The sequence below is a fragment of the Equus przewalskii genome, chromosome 24 (assembly GCF_037783145.1).
Source record: "Equus przewalskii isolate Varuska chromosome 24, EquPr2, whole genome shotgun sequence".
Classification (NCBI taxonomy): Eukaryota; Metazoa; Chordata; class Mammalia; order Perissodactyla; family Equidae; genus Equus; species Equus przewalskii.
Window position 1 is genome coordinate 9,690,636 of NC_091854.1, and position 17,219 is coordinate 9,707,854.

At 38.3% G+C, this 17,219-nt stretch overlaps 1 protein-coding gene across 15 annotated transcripts in view; it reads right to left on the reverse strand.

The window, feature by feature from the left end:
- Positions 1-17,219, reverse strand: part of LRRC8D (leucine rich repeat containing 8 VRAC subunit D) — a 109,159-nt gene that overhangs the window by 69,542 nt on the left and 22,398 nt on the right. Inside the window, exon 1 of one of the 15 annotated variants that reach the window (XM_070592471.1) lies at positions 16,881-17,214. The exons of the other annotated variants lie outside the window; for them this stretch is intronic. The gene's annotated coding sequence lies outside the window, so the exon portion shown is untranslated. Of the gene's footprint in view, positions 1-16,880; positions 17,215-17,219 lie in introns of those variants that run through there. 15 annotated transcript variants of the gene reach the window in all.

Genomic DNA, 17,219 nt, shown 5'->3' on the forward strand with positions numbered 1-17,219 from the left:
CTTGAAAGACACCAAGCCTTTATAAACAGGGCATCTTCTTCACACCAAGGCACAAGAAAACAAAGGAAGACTTAAACCAACACAGACCACAGAAAATATCACATGAGAGGAAATTCATGTCTGGTCTAGCCTACAACAGAAAAATCTCAAATAACAAGCTTGGTTTCTGTGGGCTCCCTAAAAGCAAGGAGTAGAAAAAAAGAGAATCACAATCATTTTTAACATCTTGACAGCGAGAGACAGTAGAACTTTATTAATATTCCAGGTTCTTAGGATACTAAGGAGGCAAAGAGAAGAGGAGGACCCAGGCCAGCCTCCACTGCCTGTTTCCACACAGCCCAACCCAGCACCGCCTCACAGCACCGTGCGATCTACACTCGGGCTCAGCCTCTCTACCTGCTCCTCCAGGGGCTGCAGATGGAAGACTGTTTACATGAGTGATCATTTATTTTATTTAAGCAACACTTGAGTCGCACTTCCTATGTGCCAGGCACCATGCTAAATGCTTCACAAACAAGAACCCTCTTACTCCTCATCACAACTGTATGAGGCAGGCACTATGATGATTCCTGTTTTACATACAGGAGCTAAGGCATGGAGAAGCTATAAAATTTACCCAAAGTCAAACTGCTCGTAAGTACTTCAGCTGAGATTTGAACCCACTCATAACTATCTCTGACTATGGAGTTATGAAGGTTATTTTAATTTTCTCCTTTATTTCTTATATTCCATATTTTCTTTAAATGAGGATTTATTATTTTTATCACAAAAAACTGAAAGATCATTTTTACTTTGAAACAGCAAAATAAAAAATAAATAAAAACAAGGTTCAAATACCTTATGTATGAAATCATAGGAATAAACACTTCATCTGCTGGAAGCCAAGGGGATAGGCCAGATGATTTTCCTTGAATCACATGCTGCAAAATCTTCAGGTCTACACCCGGTTCCTCCATTACACAGCAGAAAACGTAGAAGGGGCAGCGATTGTGAACACGTGGTCTGGAAAACTGACTTGGGATCTAGTTCCAGCTTACAAGCTATATAACCTGGAACAAGTTGCTTAAGCCTTGTAAGCCTCAGTGTTCTGATCTGACAAATGGGTATAGTCATACCTGTCTGCTAGAGTTAACTCACGTAAATCACTTAAAAACTTAATGGTGCCTGGTATAGAGTAAGAGGTCAAAAAACTGAAGCAGAGAACTAAATTGTCCAAATATTTGCCTACTTAGATTATTCTTTGGCCAGAGTAATAAAATAAAACAAAGATTTCATGAAATCATCAAACATGGACAAAAGAAAGAATCTGAGCAAGAACACAGAAAGTTGTTATCAACGCCTTAGTTAGCAATGAGGGCCAACAGGGTAGAGATCATCTTTGAGCCACAAAGAAATGACTCCCAGGTCCAGAGGCAGGAGTCATGGTGCTGGATTGGAATGTAAGAAATAACTACTCTGTCAGGGGCCATATCTCCCTGCTTTGGCTTTTTCAATATGGAGAGTTATGTTACAAGGAACAAGTTACTTCACCTCTCTGATTTTCCATTTCATTATTTATAAATGAAAATCACTGAATTGAGTGGCCCCAACAATTCCGTCCAGCTCTAACAATCTGTATTTCTTGAGCAGTATAACCAGAACTCTTTTAGTCATGAAGTACGTACAAATGAGATCCCATGAAATTTTTAGGTGATACCACTCTGTCAAGCAAGTGGGTCTTCAAAGAGCTTGTAATTGAATTTTTTATGTTGCCCCTTTAGTACCCACAGCAATTCCCCAAGAGTATGTTAAATGTTCCTGTTACAAAGAATGCTTCTGGCCCTTCTGCTCCCAATATTACTATTCTCTCTCAAATACAACATTTGCAATTAGGAGCCTGGCTCCAAAACAGAAACTTAAATAAAGGAAAAATTAAATGCTACCAATACAGATTTCTACCTCCATAACCCTTTGCATAAAAAGATTTTTCTCATCTCCAACTCCCATTTAATGCTTTTAAGATCATCAGCTATGAAGCAGAAGGTGCTCCGGATAAAGCTCACAGGAAAGCTAGAGCAGCAGGGCAGCCTGGCTTCAGCAAGGTCTTCAGGGCAGCCCCTCGAGCAAAATCCAAAGGCCAAAGGGGATCAATAGCTGTTCACTGGCTTGCTCAGGTATCACACATTGATGGTAATGCTACCAAAGGAGCTCGGGGCATTCCTGGGCACCACGGGAATGCCCTAAGGAGCAGGTAGAGAAGACGACAATAAAAGGAGAAAAAATAATTAAAGATTTTAAAAGAATGAATGGGAGGGCAGAAAAAGAAGATCAGAGAGAAAGAAAAGGGGCATAGAGTGAAAAGCTATAGCATCACAGTCAGTTGGAAGGAATAACTACATCAAGTGCTTTTACATACATTAAATTCACGTGAAAAGCCTCACCATCATTTTATCTTCATTTTCAAGACGAGCAAATTGAGGCTTAGAGAATTTAGCTTACTTTCTTGGGGTCACACAGCGAGTACATGGCAGAGTTAGTATTTGAACATGAGTTTTTCTAGCACAAAGCTTGGAGACTGAAAGTCTGTGTGTGCTTTGTGACCTCAGAAAGCATCTCTGGCCCACCTTCCCACAGGAGGTTTCAAGTCTCCCTATACCCTTGGCCAAGGATGGACAGCCTCTCCGAGGTGCCCTCAGGGCTGGCCTCAGACGTTGCTGGTGCCGGGTGGTTCACTCCAGCTCTGCATGGCTTGGAAGGAAGTCCATTCCTCATATGAAGCCACAGTCTGCATTCCAAAATAGGACTTGTAAGGCAAAAGTAAAGAGCCTTGGGATTAGTAAACCTGCTACAGAGAAAACTGAAGGTGGGCTTGTCTTCACTTAGCTATTTTATAGGGGATAATGTACACCTATTTCTATTAAGCAAGCAATCAGAGTTGCCTTCAGTTTTAGCATAAAAGATTTAGTCTAGGGGCCAGCTTGATGGCGTGCTGGTTAACTTCGTGCACTCTGCTTCAGCAGCCCGGGGTTTGTGGATTCAGATCCTGGGCATGGACCCACACACCTCTCATCAAGCCATGCTGTGGCAGTGCCCCACATACAAAATAGAGGAAGACTGGAACAGATGTTAGCTCAGCAACAATCTTCCTCAAGCAAAAAAGGAAGATTGGCAACAGATGTTAGTTCAGGGTCAACCTTCCTCACCTAAAAACGACTTAGTTTAAAATACTATTGATTTAAGACAGATCAGAGTGCAGAGGTTTTCATTTCTTCCAGAAAAGCTTAAATTTCCTTTTTCTTGGAATGGTTCAGAAAAATGTATGCCTTAAGTAGGAGATTTGTAAACTTTCTTTTCTAGGACTAAGGAAAGCTTACTTAAAGAAGGAAAACTCATCTAATGTATGACATTCAACTTTTACTTGGCTTTTAAAGTCCATCCATAAAGTGGGAACATTACTTGGTAAATCGTATTTTAAGATTGTCCTAAAACTGCTACTTTTATGCCTCACCATTCCTTAAAACATATGAATTACTCATCTAGAATTAAATGCTAAAAAAGGAAGGGAAATTTACTTTAGCAAATATATATTTCATGTATATTTTATACATTATATGTATTTACAAAATGTATATTAATTTGGCAATTATATAAATATTATTTTAATGCTCAGTGTTTTTACAAGGCACTGCTCAAATCATTTTTGCAATTTTTAAATTTCAACTTCACTGTTTGCAACCATCTCCTGAAAGCATAAAATGGGAATTAGCCTCTTTGTCAATGTACTGCTCTAATATCAGGACCTCACACTGGGCATTTGTTGCAGGACTGATCACAAGCTCTTCTTTCAAAGAGTAAATGATTAGGAAACACAGAGAGGAATCCTCCTGAAATAAATGGATGAAAAGGCAGATCGAAATTAGTAGCCTAAGAGTAGTTATTAAAGCATTATGGTTTACATTTATAAAAGTAAAGATAACCTATTATACTATCAGTTCTTTTGGGGTGAAAGCTTAGGGTTGCAGATAAGCCTCCTTGCCTGTATTTAAAATAATAAGAGGATTATTTCTTTCCTCCATTCACACTTCTTAGCCCCAGTCCATTTCTCACTTAAGTAATTTTCACAGCTGTACCTGAGGAGCTAAAAGGCAGACAGAATGTTACAATATAGACTTTTGACAAGTTAAAACTAGAGTGAGGGGACCAATGGCAGCAAGTCAAACGTGCCAAGGCCAACACAGTTGATGCTTAGATAATGGGCTAACATTGTAACCACCCCTAGAATTTTCACCATTGTTTCTCCACTAATATCTCCATGTATCAAGTCTGTCATTCAAAAATGAGTAAAAAAAAAAAAGAGTCAAACTACTTTACCCTTATTCTCCACACCTACCAAATACTAATGATTTGTACTGCAAATATAAAAGTTTAATAACATTTCAAGCTTATCTTAATAAGCATCCCAGAAACTTGATTTCTGACCTACTTCTTGTCAAATATCTAACATGAAAATATTAAAAGGAAAATTATTAAATTTTACTCATAATCCTTTAAATAGCAATTGTTTATATTTTTGTATTTCCTTCAAAATTTGTATATACTTGTAACATAGGTACAATAATCAAAGTATTTTCAATGAATTCTTTTTTACACTTATTTCATATTTCTTCTAATTGTCTTTGTTTATATCAAAATGTTTAGTTCTATCACCTTTAAAACGAATATGAATACTATTTCATTTCTTACCTTAAACGATAGTTTCTGGCTCTAATAATAAGATATATTAAGATAGAAACCTATAATTTTTCATCTGGAAGTAGAGAAAAACAGTTTGCTTTTTTAGACTCTTTTCTAAGACTCAAAAAGCTTCACTTGTCTTTTTTTTACTTGAATGCAGCAGGTAAGCAGCAAAAGGTAACTGCCTCAATTTTACAGGCTAACCAACTACGTTATTTATAAAATTTCTGACTCTCCTGAAAACACCTGGCAGGTTAGTTGGTAATAAAACTATTTTTTCAAAAATCTACATTTCACCTGTTTGCACTGGGCCATGCCACTTAAACCTTAATTTGGGTTTGGTTTACATATAAACCCAAATAAATTCAGAAGATATAATCAACATCGAAGGAACAGTAATGGTAATTTTCTCTAAAATTTCACCAGGGTTATTGAGTTCCCTGAAATGTAGGCAGACCAAGAGCCTCACCTTAAGCACAATCTCTCCACTGTTTGCACAGACAGCACCGCTCACCCCACTCCCCACCCTGCCCCAAAGAGCGGTTTCATCCCAGCAAACCAAAGAACTCGTACAAGTTTTGCAGAGAAAGCTATACCGTATACTGGTTTTCAAGTGTCCTTATTCTGCACTATTTTTCAAAAAAGATTTAACAGGCATAAAGATATTCCATGTAGAGGAGAACTGAGTTACGTAGAAATAGAGACTTTTGGTTAACTCTGTATTAAGCATATTAAAGGACATCTTTTTTATGTCAAACCACAGGGTGGATGGACCCTAAGTCATTCTGAGGGTTCATTCTCATTGTGCAGGCAGAGACGGCACAGGATAGGGGCTAACAACCCTCCAGTGCAAGGTGAGAAGCAGCCAACCCATTTCCTTTTCACCAGTAGAGCACTTGTGGCTGTGGGACAACATGCTTATCTCAAGCTGGAAGCAGAGAGAGGGTGTACATTTCCAGAACCAGGGAAGACTTTTGGTTTGTTTTGCTGAGATTTGCCTTTTCCTTTCTCTTCAAAATGAAAAGGGCTCTGTTGCTTCTAATTATAAGAGTAATACCTTCTTGCTATTAAAAATCAGAGAATTCAGAAAACTATAAAAAGGAAGTAAAAATCTTCTACAGTCCTACCACCCAAAGATAGCTACTCTTAATGTTTTGGCATATAACCTCCCAATTTTTTTTCTATGAAGACACAAACATGTTTTTGCTTTCTGTTTTTTAAGAAAGTGAGATCAATTGTAAACTCTAAGGTAACCACTAAAAATTTTGTAAATGAAGTATAAATTGATATGCTTAAAGAGGAAATAAAAATGGAATCATATAAAACATTTACTTAAACCCACAGAAGGCAGAAGAAGAAGGGGAAAAAATGCAGCAAATAGAAAATGTTACAAACATAGTAGATATTAACCCAACTATATCAATAATCACTTTTAATGTGAATCATCTAAATACACCAATTAAAAGACAAAGATTGTCAGAGAAGATTAAAAAAGAAAACGCAGACCTAAATATATGTTGTTTCCAAGAGACCCACTGTAAATAGAATGACTGAGGTTAAAAATAAAGAGATTGAGATAGAAACTGAGATCATAAGCTGTACACTGCTTTGAGATGTTTTTCTACCTTTTCTTGAAAGACAAGTGCAGAAAAAAACTAGTCTGTTGAGATTATTCTATAAAGTTCTCAATGTATATATAATTTTCCCAATATATATAAACATTAACAAATATTTCAAAATATTTACCTATTTTATACTATTTGAGGAATACAGAACTGTATATTATTTGAGCCCACCAATTAATGATACTTAACACACTTATTTCTCCCTAATCTTGCTTGTATCTCACAAATAGAAATCTGCCAGCCATAACACAACACATTTCCCTTTCTTTAAAATGGGTTCTCACTCCTTGTGTCTGAAAGCACAGCAATACTAATAAATGTCCTTATTTCTACCTGAGACTGCATATATATGTAATTATTGTAGCAGATTCCTTCTTGACTGTACTTCAACATTCAATATGAGCTGCTAAACTTTTCGTAGTAGCAGAGCTGTAAAACAATTTACTGATCTAGCAAGTTTAGACGCCATATGGATGCAGAACTCAGTTGGGTTTTTTCGATTCTTCCTAAATGTAATGCGCAAGAAGGATATTTTCCATTGCTGCAAGTCCAGCACGCCTATGCTGATCATATACATCCTGGAAATGGACTGTCCCAGACATATTAGATTGTCAACATTGAGGCTAAGACAATTTCACATACACCAAAGTGTGTTTCTGAATTGTACATACATATCCTGGTTCCTCATGTTTTAAAAAAACAAAACAAAACAGTATTAGACTTGATTTTCTGAGATTAGAAGAAGTGACTAACAATTTCCCATTGTGTGATGATGCTGGAATCTTTGATCTCTACTACTCTGAGTTCACAGTCAGGCTACTTAGTTTATTTTGAGAAAGCAAATCTTTCCTGTTGTTTCTCAGGAAATGGAAGAACACATTTATACACTATGTTTTAACTTCGTGTTTAAATCATTTTAATTTTTTAACTATGTTTCACTTTGAAGAATATTTAATTATGTGGAGAAATTAAGACTTTCAGAAAGAAACTAGAGCAGTGGGGTGGAGAGAGAATAGTATTCTCAGACTTCAGCTAAAAGGGTAAATTGTTAAAAAATGTCTCACACAAACTGTTACACCCTGTTTCTTCCTGTGAAGAATTTTCCAAGCATTAAGTTGTGTAATAGTTTAATGAGGAAAAAAGGAAATACCCAAGTTTCTCTCAAATATGCAACAGCATAGAGAAAGATTAGAGGCTTAATTTTAAAAAGAGTATCTTATTACCTGTTTATTACCCTATTACTTGTTAAATTCTTACAATAATCTCTGGAGCCACTCACTCGATCAGGATTCACTTTTTAATGCTAGCCATACCTTGCGGGTTTTAAGATGTCATCGCTCTTCTTAATAGGAGGCAGAGACAGTTAAAAGGCTTTGAAAAGTAAACCTTCCAGGAGAAGAACATGACCAAGTGAGGAGAGATGAAATGCTCCAAACTGTTTCTGATTTCTCTATAGGCAAAGAAAATGAAGGTGTCTTGAAGGAGATAGGAAGGAGAAAGGACTTTTAAGGCAGACACTATAAGTAAAGCTTGACCTTCTTCAACTGTTAAATTCTCTTCTACAATGCTACACTTTTCATTAAGAGGGAGAAATAAACTCAGGGAAAATAAAATGTAATCCTGCAGGGAAAGAAACAACACAGATGAATGCGATGGCCATCACCACATTTATGAAATGACCCAGATGTCTTGGGGAGCCGTGGCACACAGCAAACCTACTCTGTCCACCCCTCACACAGCTCCCATCACAGCCCATGCTCCTGTTCCCCCTTTCCTGACTTGCTACCTCTTTCCCATTGCCAGGCGCAGCCCTGTCGCGGACACTTGGGCACGGCCATCTGACAGCTGTCCTGGTCTCACGCTGTCAACTCCCCCAAAGGCACTGGTGTTAGAGTTGCTATCCGAAGAATTCATGAAGGATAATTGACACGAATCTAGCTACTCTTATCCTTCGGTCACTCATTTCTGTCTAATGATGTACAAGTCTCCCAGAAGTTCTCAGACTTACAAGAGACTTGAGAGGACATTAATGTAACTTCCTCCACTGAAAGATGAGGAAACTGAAGCTCAGAGAGAGTGGCTGACTTCCCTAAGGCCATCCTCTGTTAACAGAAGAACTAAGAGTGGAACTCAGGCTCCCTAATGCTCAATCTACTGCTCCTTGTCGCTTTCTTTTCCTCCCTTCCCCCCATATCCTTAAGCTTCCTTAAATCACCATCTAAACTTAACATTTCAGGCGAGGCCTGTGTGTTTTGTTTTAAAAGGTCATTCATGGTAGTCATCTTACTCTATCAACCAGAAAAAACAACCCACCATCAGCACCTGATCCCCACTGACAAAACCCCAACAGGGCCCTCAGTGAGGCATGATTATTACTCATCCTAAATCAGTGAGTTCCTTTTTCCAAGTTAACTGTTACTGTCAACTGTCTTCTCAAGGCCTCCCCACTCGAAGCAGATTTCATCTGCTCCTACTTTACTGAGAAAACTCAAGCCATCAGGAATGAACTTTCTCAACTTCCTTCCCCTCCACTTGCACACTCATCTACAGTCACACACATCATTTTCTCACTCCTCTCCTGTCTCAAAGGAATGAATGTCCCCATTCCCTCCCAAGACGACCCTTTCAGCATGCTTGCACACCAGACCCTGGCTGTTTTATCTTTTTTGGAACCTCACTTCATTAGTTATTCTCTCTTCTACCTTTGGTCACTTCCTCTCCACTATCCTCAACCAGAATATAAGCTCCAGTCACCATTACACACAAAAAATATTCCTTCACAGACAAATGTGTACACATACACATTCCACTTGGTGCCCTGCCTTCTCAACTCCTATTCTTTCCTCACCCCTGATATGCTAGATTTAGATTTCAGAACTCTTCTGACTACCAACTGAACCCCTAATTGCCAAATCCAATCTCCCATTTTCAACCTTTAACTCTACCTGATGGTCCTGTGGCCTCTGACAGACCAGCCAGATTTTCCCCACTTACTACCTGGGTCATTTGGCAGGTTGCTTATCTGAGCTTTAGATAGCTTATCTGTAAAAGACAGTAGCAATAATTATCTCAGACGGTATTGTTATAAGGATTGTATGACATAATATATGGAAAGAAAATCTAAAAACCCTAGTGCTCAACATTATTATCATGTTTGTGGATTTTCCTGATCCTCTCTCCCCTTCTTTTGTCTGCTCAGTCTTTGGTCCTTGGGCAACCCCTGGGGATCTCAGCTACATTCAGGGCTACAACCACCAGTTCCAGTCCCTCCCTGATACACTCTCCTGCCCCGACTTCTCTCCTGGGGCCTAGTCCTCTCAAGATCAGCTGAATGCTCCACAGGAACCCCAACTTGACTTCAAACTGAACTCACTGTTCTCTCTCCAAACTTGCTCCTCTTACATTTTCCATCCTGACTCATGACACCTTCAGACAGTGAATCTTCCTAACCAGAAACATCAAGAGTCATCTTTCTTCTTCCCTCTTACTCCCCACTCCGACTTTCCATCAAATCGGTAACCAACTGTTTCTCCTAAATGATTCTCAAATCCATCCTCTCCTTTCCTTTCCCTCCAACATCACCTTAGCTCTGTTCCTCATTATTTTTACCTGGATTATTTTAGTAGCCATTGGACTTCTCTCTGCTTCCTTTACACATACCTTAAGACAGTGATTTAAGCATTTATTTCACCTTTGATGATTCCACAATGCTGTCAGGAAAAAGTCCACACAAGTCCTCAGAAACAGCATGCATGGCCCTAGACATGGCCTAAACATAGCTGGACCAAGAATCTGAAGATGGACCCCTAGCCTCTTCCCCGCTCTGCCCCACGATCTCTCTGCTCCAGTCACTCATACTCCATTTTCCTCACACTCTGAGCATTTCTGGGCTCTGAACCCGGGCTGTTTCTTCTGTTGTCGAGTGCTTGGTAAATAATCCTAGTCCTCCAAAATTCAGCATCAAAATCACCTCCTTCATGGATTCTTTCCTCACAAACAAGAAAGAACCAATCACTCCATTCTTTGTGCCCCACTCTCTGTTACTATTTATCACAATGTATTGCTGTCAAGTGTCCCACATTCTAAGTTACAGTTAATGATTTATGTGTCTATCTTCTAGGGTCAGGCACTCTATCGCACTCACACTCTTTCTTCAGAACTTAGCACAATGACTGGTACACGGCAGGCAGGAGGAAGAGAAACAAGGGAACTAAGATTTAATAGTTTGGAGCTCAGCAAATGTCTGTTAAACGGATGAAGTAGCTTGGCTGTCAATTATATTAGAATAATTGAGTAACAGAGGAGGCTGGTAAGACAGGTGGATCTGACAGCTGGTGAGGTGAACACAGAGGAACCTGAATGAAAAATGGAAAACATTCACACTGAAGAAGTCCTCTCCTGAGTATGCAAGTTCAGTCAGGTCTGTAGCTGGGCCTGTTATAATCAAACTCAGGTGAATACACTCTGTTTGAAGCACAATAGGAGAACAATTCCAACAGCCCAAAGACAACGGTCTTATCAATCTAAGCAGGTTTTGGACCCTAGAACATTCTACACTGTAATTTTATGAGACTTCGCGCAAGCTTAGTAAATTTCAATAGTTAGATTACAACCCTCTCCCATATCCATAAAGCACCTTAAGAACTACAGATAAAAGAAAAATAAAGAGCCTTTCACCCATATAACCCTAGAACTGACGGCTAAGGGTAACATCTTTTGCCTAGACAAACCATGTCATAGAATATCTATGTTGAGATCACAATTTATCCCTCACAATAATTTCAAATTTATTTATAATAATAAGCCATGTTATGTACAACATGGTTTCATCGCATTTTATAAACTAAGGAAAAAGTACACTGTACTCTGCATAGGCATGTAAATGTCGGCTTATCAAATAAAGTGACCTAGTATTCAGTGTGACATAAACTGGAGACTGCAGGAGGAAGGAGACCCAACGAACTGAGAACAGAGTGGAGCACTGTAAACTTGAAGAAAACAAAGCCAAAACTGGCAATGCTTATTCCCAATAATCTATAATTAACAGGCTTTCAAGAGTATTCCGCCATGTATTACGGCATCACACCTCATAAAACATTCATTCAAAAGCCATACCAGGAAGACACAACCCAGCTCCATAAGCACATGCAGAGCACTGAAGAAGAAAGAGGCGGCTTTGAGCGAGACACCGACTACCCTACATAAATGACCAAGTCGGAAGGGAAGCTATAACTGCTAAAAATAGATAGATATATATAACAATAAAACTGAGAAGGAAATGTAAGGTTAGGAATGTTGAAATTGAATTAAATTGTTACTAAATAAATTAAAGAATGTTCCCAGAAAAGTAAACACACTTCTAGAAAATACATTTGCAGGTTAAAGCATGAACACATGTAAATAAGGGCAAGAAATCTATCTAAAATATTTTTGAATTTTTAAATTTATATCATCCGTGCTAATAAATAAATGTACATGTAACAAGATATATTTCAAAGCCATAGTAATTTAAAAAGTGTATCAATGACCCCAGGAATATACATTTAAGTCACCTCGACAAAATCTCAGAAAGAGATCTCTACATACAAATGTGCAATCATATGTTAATATGGCACCAAAAATCTGTGGACAAAGAGTGGATTATTTGGTAACTAGCATTGGGGAAACTGGCTCACAATATGACCAGTTTTTTAAATATAAAAATGGATTTATACCTCATATCTTAAATTTCAAATAGTTTAAAAACCCAAGCAAGAGTAAATCTATAAAGTTAATAAAGTACAGAGAGACTATATTGTGAGCACACAATAGCGAAGGATTTCTTAAATGACTCAAAATGCACAGACCATAATAACATTAAAAACTGGTGGGTTCAGGGTCCAGCCGCGAGGCATAGTGGTTAAGTTCACACGCTCCACTTTAGCAGCCCAGGGTTCACAGGTTCGGATTCCAGGTGCGGACCTACACACTGCTCCTCAAGCCATACTGTGGCGGCATCCCACATAAAACAGAGGAAGATTGGCACAGATATTAGCTCAGTGACAACCTTCCTCAAGCAAAAAGAAGAAAATTGGCAACAGACATTAGCTCAGGACCAATCTTCCTCACAAAAAAAAGCAAAACAAAAATTGGTGGGTTAGAATACATTAAAATTAAAGATTTTGTTGTTGTTGTTAATACAATGTTACCAAGCTAGTGACATACTGGGAGAAAGTATTCACAGTAGCCAAAGCTAACAAGGGATTAACTTCTAGAACATACAAGAAACTCCAGAAGAACTCCTTCAAGGAACTTCTTACAAGAAAAAGGGAAGAGACTCAATTCATAGAAAAGAGAAGTCAAGTAAATGAAGATATGCTCAACCTCACTTGTAACCAAAAAGAGGTAAAATTCAACTATGAGGTACAATTAACATCTACTGGATTAGCAAAAATCAGGAAATTTATTTCTTTAAAAAATGAAATCATTGTACAGTACTGGTGGAGATATAAACTGACAAAGATCTACACAGTTAAAATCAAATTAATTTTTTAATAATTTAATTTAATTAAGTTAAAATAAAACTATTTAACATAAAGTAAAATTGGTGTCCTTACATCCTATGATCTAGCAAAACTGCTTGTGAGCAATACTGTATGGCCTCAAGAAACTCTCACCAAGAGATCCAATATACCCAGGCTTCTTAGGAAAAAAATGAACACATATGGCATGAAAGCCAAAAATATTTATTAAAATATTGACTCTTCCGTGTCCCAATTCCTAACATCTGCATATTCTCTCTGGTTTTAACTGAACCTTTGCTGAAAAGACGGGTAAGACTAAACAAAATGTTATCATTTCTCTTCATAGGGGAGGTTAAGGACAGAAAAAGCAGCAGACGTGATGAGGGAAATGTTTTAGCAAGGGGACTGCACAAACCTTAGCTTGTCCACTTACAACTTGGATAAGTTACAATCTCTGCCTGCCTCGGTTTCACCTATAAAACAAGGATATTACCCACCCTGCACAATATCAGAATTAAAGATAATCCACGTAAAGTGTCTAGGACATACAAGGTGTTCAATGAATAGGAATGATTTTAACAAGAAAAGAGAACATCATGTACTAACCCTCATAGATTTTGGTGCCCTGTCTAACCCTTCTTAAATAGAATAGCAAAGTCACAGCAACAGGCATGGAAACCAGAGAGACTGATTCAATATGAATTTTTAAGTCAGTTTTTTCCACTACAAAACAGGGATACGTAATATCTCCCCTTCCATATACTTATCAAAAACTGTAAAGGTTAAGGTTGGGAGGCCTCTTTCAGCTTCTTAGAAATGAATCTAAGGCTCTGGCTGGTGAAAGTTACGACAGGGGTGATGCTGCAACTGGTGTCAGCGTCCTGACTCTATAAACACAAGGAAGGAATATTCGCAGCTGTAGGGAAAACGCTTTTAGACGAAAACTAGTTTTCCATGACTGAGCAACTGCAAGACCTCACAGCCGACCACGAAAAACAACCCAGAAACAAGATCAGATCCAAAGTCAAGACTTTACACATCACCTATTTAATGTACAACAAAGAGGAAAAATTCCACCTGGGTCTCTTCAGAACCTGATGGCTAACACACTGTACCTTTCATATCACCATTCTGGCATTTTCAGCCTGGAGTAGTTGCTTTATTTACCTTGGTCCTGATTCCCAACCTGTGGACTTCGGGGCACTGGCAGAGGTCTGAGGACTGAACCCGTCTCACACATATAGGTACTTCTATTTTACAAATACAGGAAGATGCTGTGGTCATTATTTACAATATATATTCAGCTGAGTGATAATAAATAGTAACTTTGTCACTAAATATTAACAATCATCAGATATAAGGAGTAAAACTCTAAACAAGCAAAAATCCTTTAGGATTAAATAAAAGTTTCCCTATTTTTACAAGGGTTGAGAACCACTGCTTTAAAGTTTACAATTTCCTATTGAAGATAATTTTTATTTTATAATAGACATGAAGGAAAAAGAGAGAGGGTTTTGAAAAAATGAAAATCCTAACACACTTTTATCTCCACTCCTATTTCTCTCTTGGCCATAAACTTTTCCTTGGCATTTACCATCAAAGCTAGTTACCTTTTCATTCTTAGTTCACAAGCCATTGCAACTGTCCAAAACAGACAGAAATGGCAGTGGACTGTGTAATTAAGAAAATATACATATATCATTTCATTCCTCACTTACAAAAGAAAGACCACTCACTTTATCTCTCTTTCCTCCCTGCCACCTTCTCCTCCTTCTCTGATGCTTTGACACAATTCCATAGAGGGGAAGTTATAGATCACTACAGATACTCCAGGTGTTGAAGAGAAAAGTATTTTATCCAGCACTTCCCAGTGAAAACATACTCCTAATTTTAATTTATATTCTTGTTGATGCAACATAAAACCCTAGCTAAAGAGAGCATCAATTTTAAGCACTGCAAAGATAAGAAAAATAAACATATCCATCTGAGCAATATTACAAAAATATTTAATATATAATTTAAAGAGTATATGGGTTTGCCCATGTCTTTCTGCAATATGAGCTTTTCAGTAGGTTATCCTGAACTGGGGTGGGCGAGTTGAGGGGCTATGTATGGTGGTAGTATGGTATATATGGTAGTGGGATATGGGGAGAGTCACATACCTCATTTATTAATTTATTAGCAATTTATTATTTCTTTTCTGGGACGTAAACTGTCCTGGGGTAAACCAGAAGTGTTGTTTTTTTATTCTGAAAAGTTAAAATATGCTAATCTGACCCTTCAAAAAAGATACTGTTCACTAAGACTTGACATAAACAAACCACATGGATCTAAACACAGCTAACTCTAGTCAGTAACATAGAGGAAGTGTAAATTTCAAACATGGAAAAAAAACCCCAAAACACCCCGAGTTCTGGGTGGAGAGAAGTGGAAAAAGATTTGGAGATTGAGATCATGCTAATGATGAGCCAGTGTTTACCAGCTCTCTTTTGGAATGGCTAAGGACTACCTGAATCATCACTGTCATCTCTTCCTGAGGTGGAGACCTTCCCAGATTACAAAAGAGCCAAGGGCTATAAATCAGAAGACTCTTGTTCAAGTCCCAGCACCTCCATTTACTAATGTGACCACTGACAAGCCACATTTTATCAGCCTCAGTTTTCTCTCCAGAAAATAGAGTACAAGAATCCTATTTCACCAGAGTGTTAAAAGGAGTAACAAATCATAAATGAGATACAGAAAATGTGCTCTGGAGACAGCAAATGAGGATCTAAAGGCCAGTTATAATTACTCTTTGATTATTATTTACTATGAAATACCATGAGGGTGGGAGTAAATCCTGTTCCAAAATAGGGGACAGGTATGGGAGGTCACAGAGGTTGTTTTATTTTATCTTAAAGCAGAGTGATAGATACTGAAGAAAGTCTTCAAATAAATTAATGAACCAGAGGGCCAGGAGTATACCTGGGTATAAAAATAGAAGCAAAATACTATGGTTGTACAGGTCTTTCAAGAGTCTCTCTTAACGGCTAGTTTTCACTTTTAATTTTATGATGTATTTGGCAAGAGAAGAGGCATAGACACAGATATCTCATAAATAAATTCAAATTTAAGAAGTCCATGTCTATCTATCCAGAAAAAGATAAAATTGCTCAGTTCTCATAGTGTATCTTGGCTACTTACTGCTAATACAATTATGCCACTTATTGATATTATTGCAATGCTCAAAGCAGCTGCATTTTGAAAGAGATTAAGGTTCTGAAGGACTATTGGAATAATGGGATCTTATAATTCAAATTACCACCATACGGCTAGGGAAAAAAAGAGAGGATGGGCTAGTACAAATTTACCAGGCTACCTGACTACAAAAGATTTTCCTTTCAGAGCAAAATTAATTATGGAATAAATATAACTTATTATAAAATTTTCAAATTAGAATGGCACAGTCGGCATATGACACCAGGAATTTAGAGCCTACAACTAACCCTGCTTCCTGAGGAAGCTTGGCCGCCCAATAAGGTGAAAGAGCAAAGCGCATGCAGTACGGTGATTAGGTACTTTCCCTCTGCAGAATCTCACTTTCCTCCCCTCTAGTCCTTTGTTCACATCCCTTCCTCCAAAATAGAGGTAAGAAGATGCTACTGGCTTTAACCTTATTCAAATATTTAATTTGAAACCATACAATCTTCCCATCAAACTTATTCTTCTCAACCTCACCCCCCTTAGTGTCCCTCCACAAGACTGGAGTCTCACCAGGTAGATAAATATAGGTGGAGTAACAAGGCCAGGATTTCACTGGGGGAGAAGCCAATATAATTCGGTCTGCAGAGAGAGGAGCTGCCAGGAAAAGCAAGAACCAAGAAGTCTGTACACAAAACCAATCTTTTCTCTAGCGTTTTATTGTCCACCTATGAACATGTGAGATGGAGGAAGACAGGCATGTGAAATTACAATCTACCTAGTGAATTTGAGAAAAGTCATTCACAATTTTACTCTGATGAAAAATGGAATTTAATGAATAAAGATGTCTGGCTCCTACCTTTAAAAGTGCCTTCTGTCTCAGCAAGGGAGCCCGGCTAGGAAACCACAACTGGAGTTAACAAGCCAGACACCAGACTAAACACTTCAGAACTAGCTGTCGCTCATTCCTGGTCGCTACCTTTCCGGTGTGTGTCTGCATCACTAATTCCCTCAGTTCCTGACGGCCTGGCTCTCCCCAAACAGAAAGCAAAGAGAGGGGTTCCTCAGGCTGAGGAGGTGGGATTTCCGAGCCTGGACACCAAGACTCTTGCTCTCCATACACTTCACCCCCAACTCATCCTCTTTTTCGAGAAAGCCCTACGGCCCCACCTCTCACACTCTTAGTAACACCCAAGCC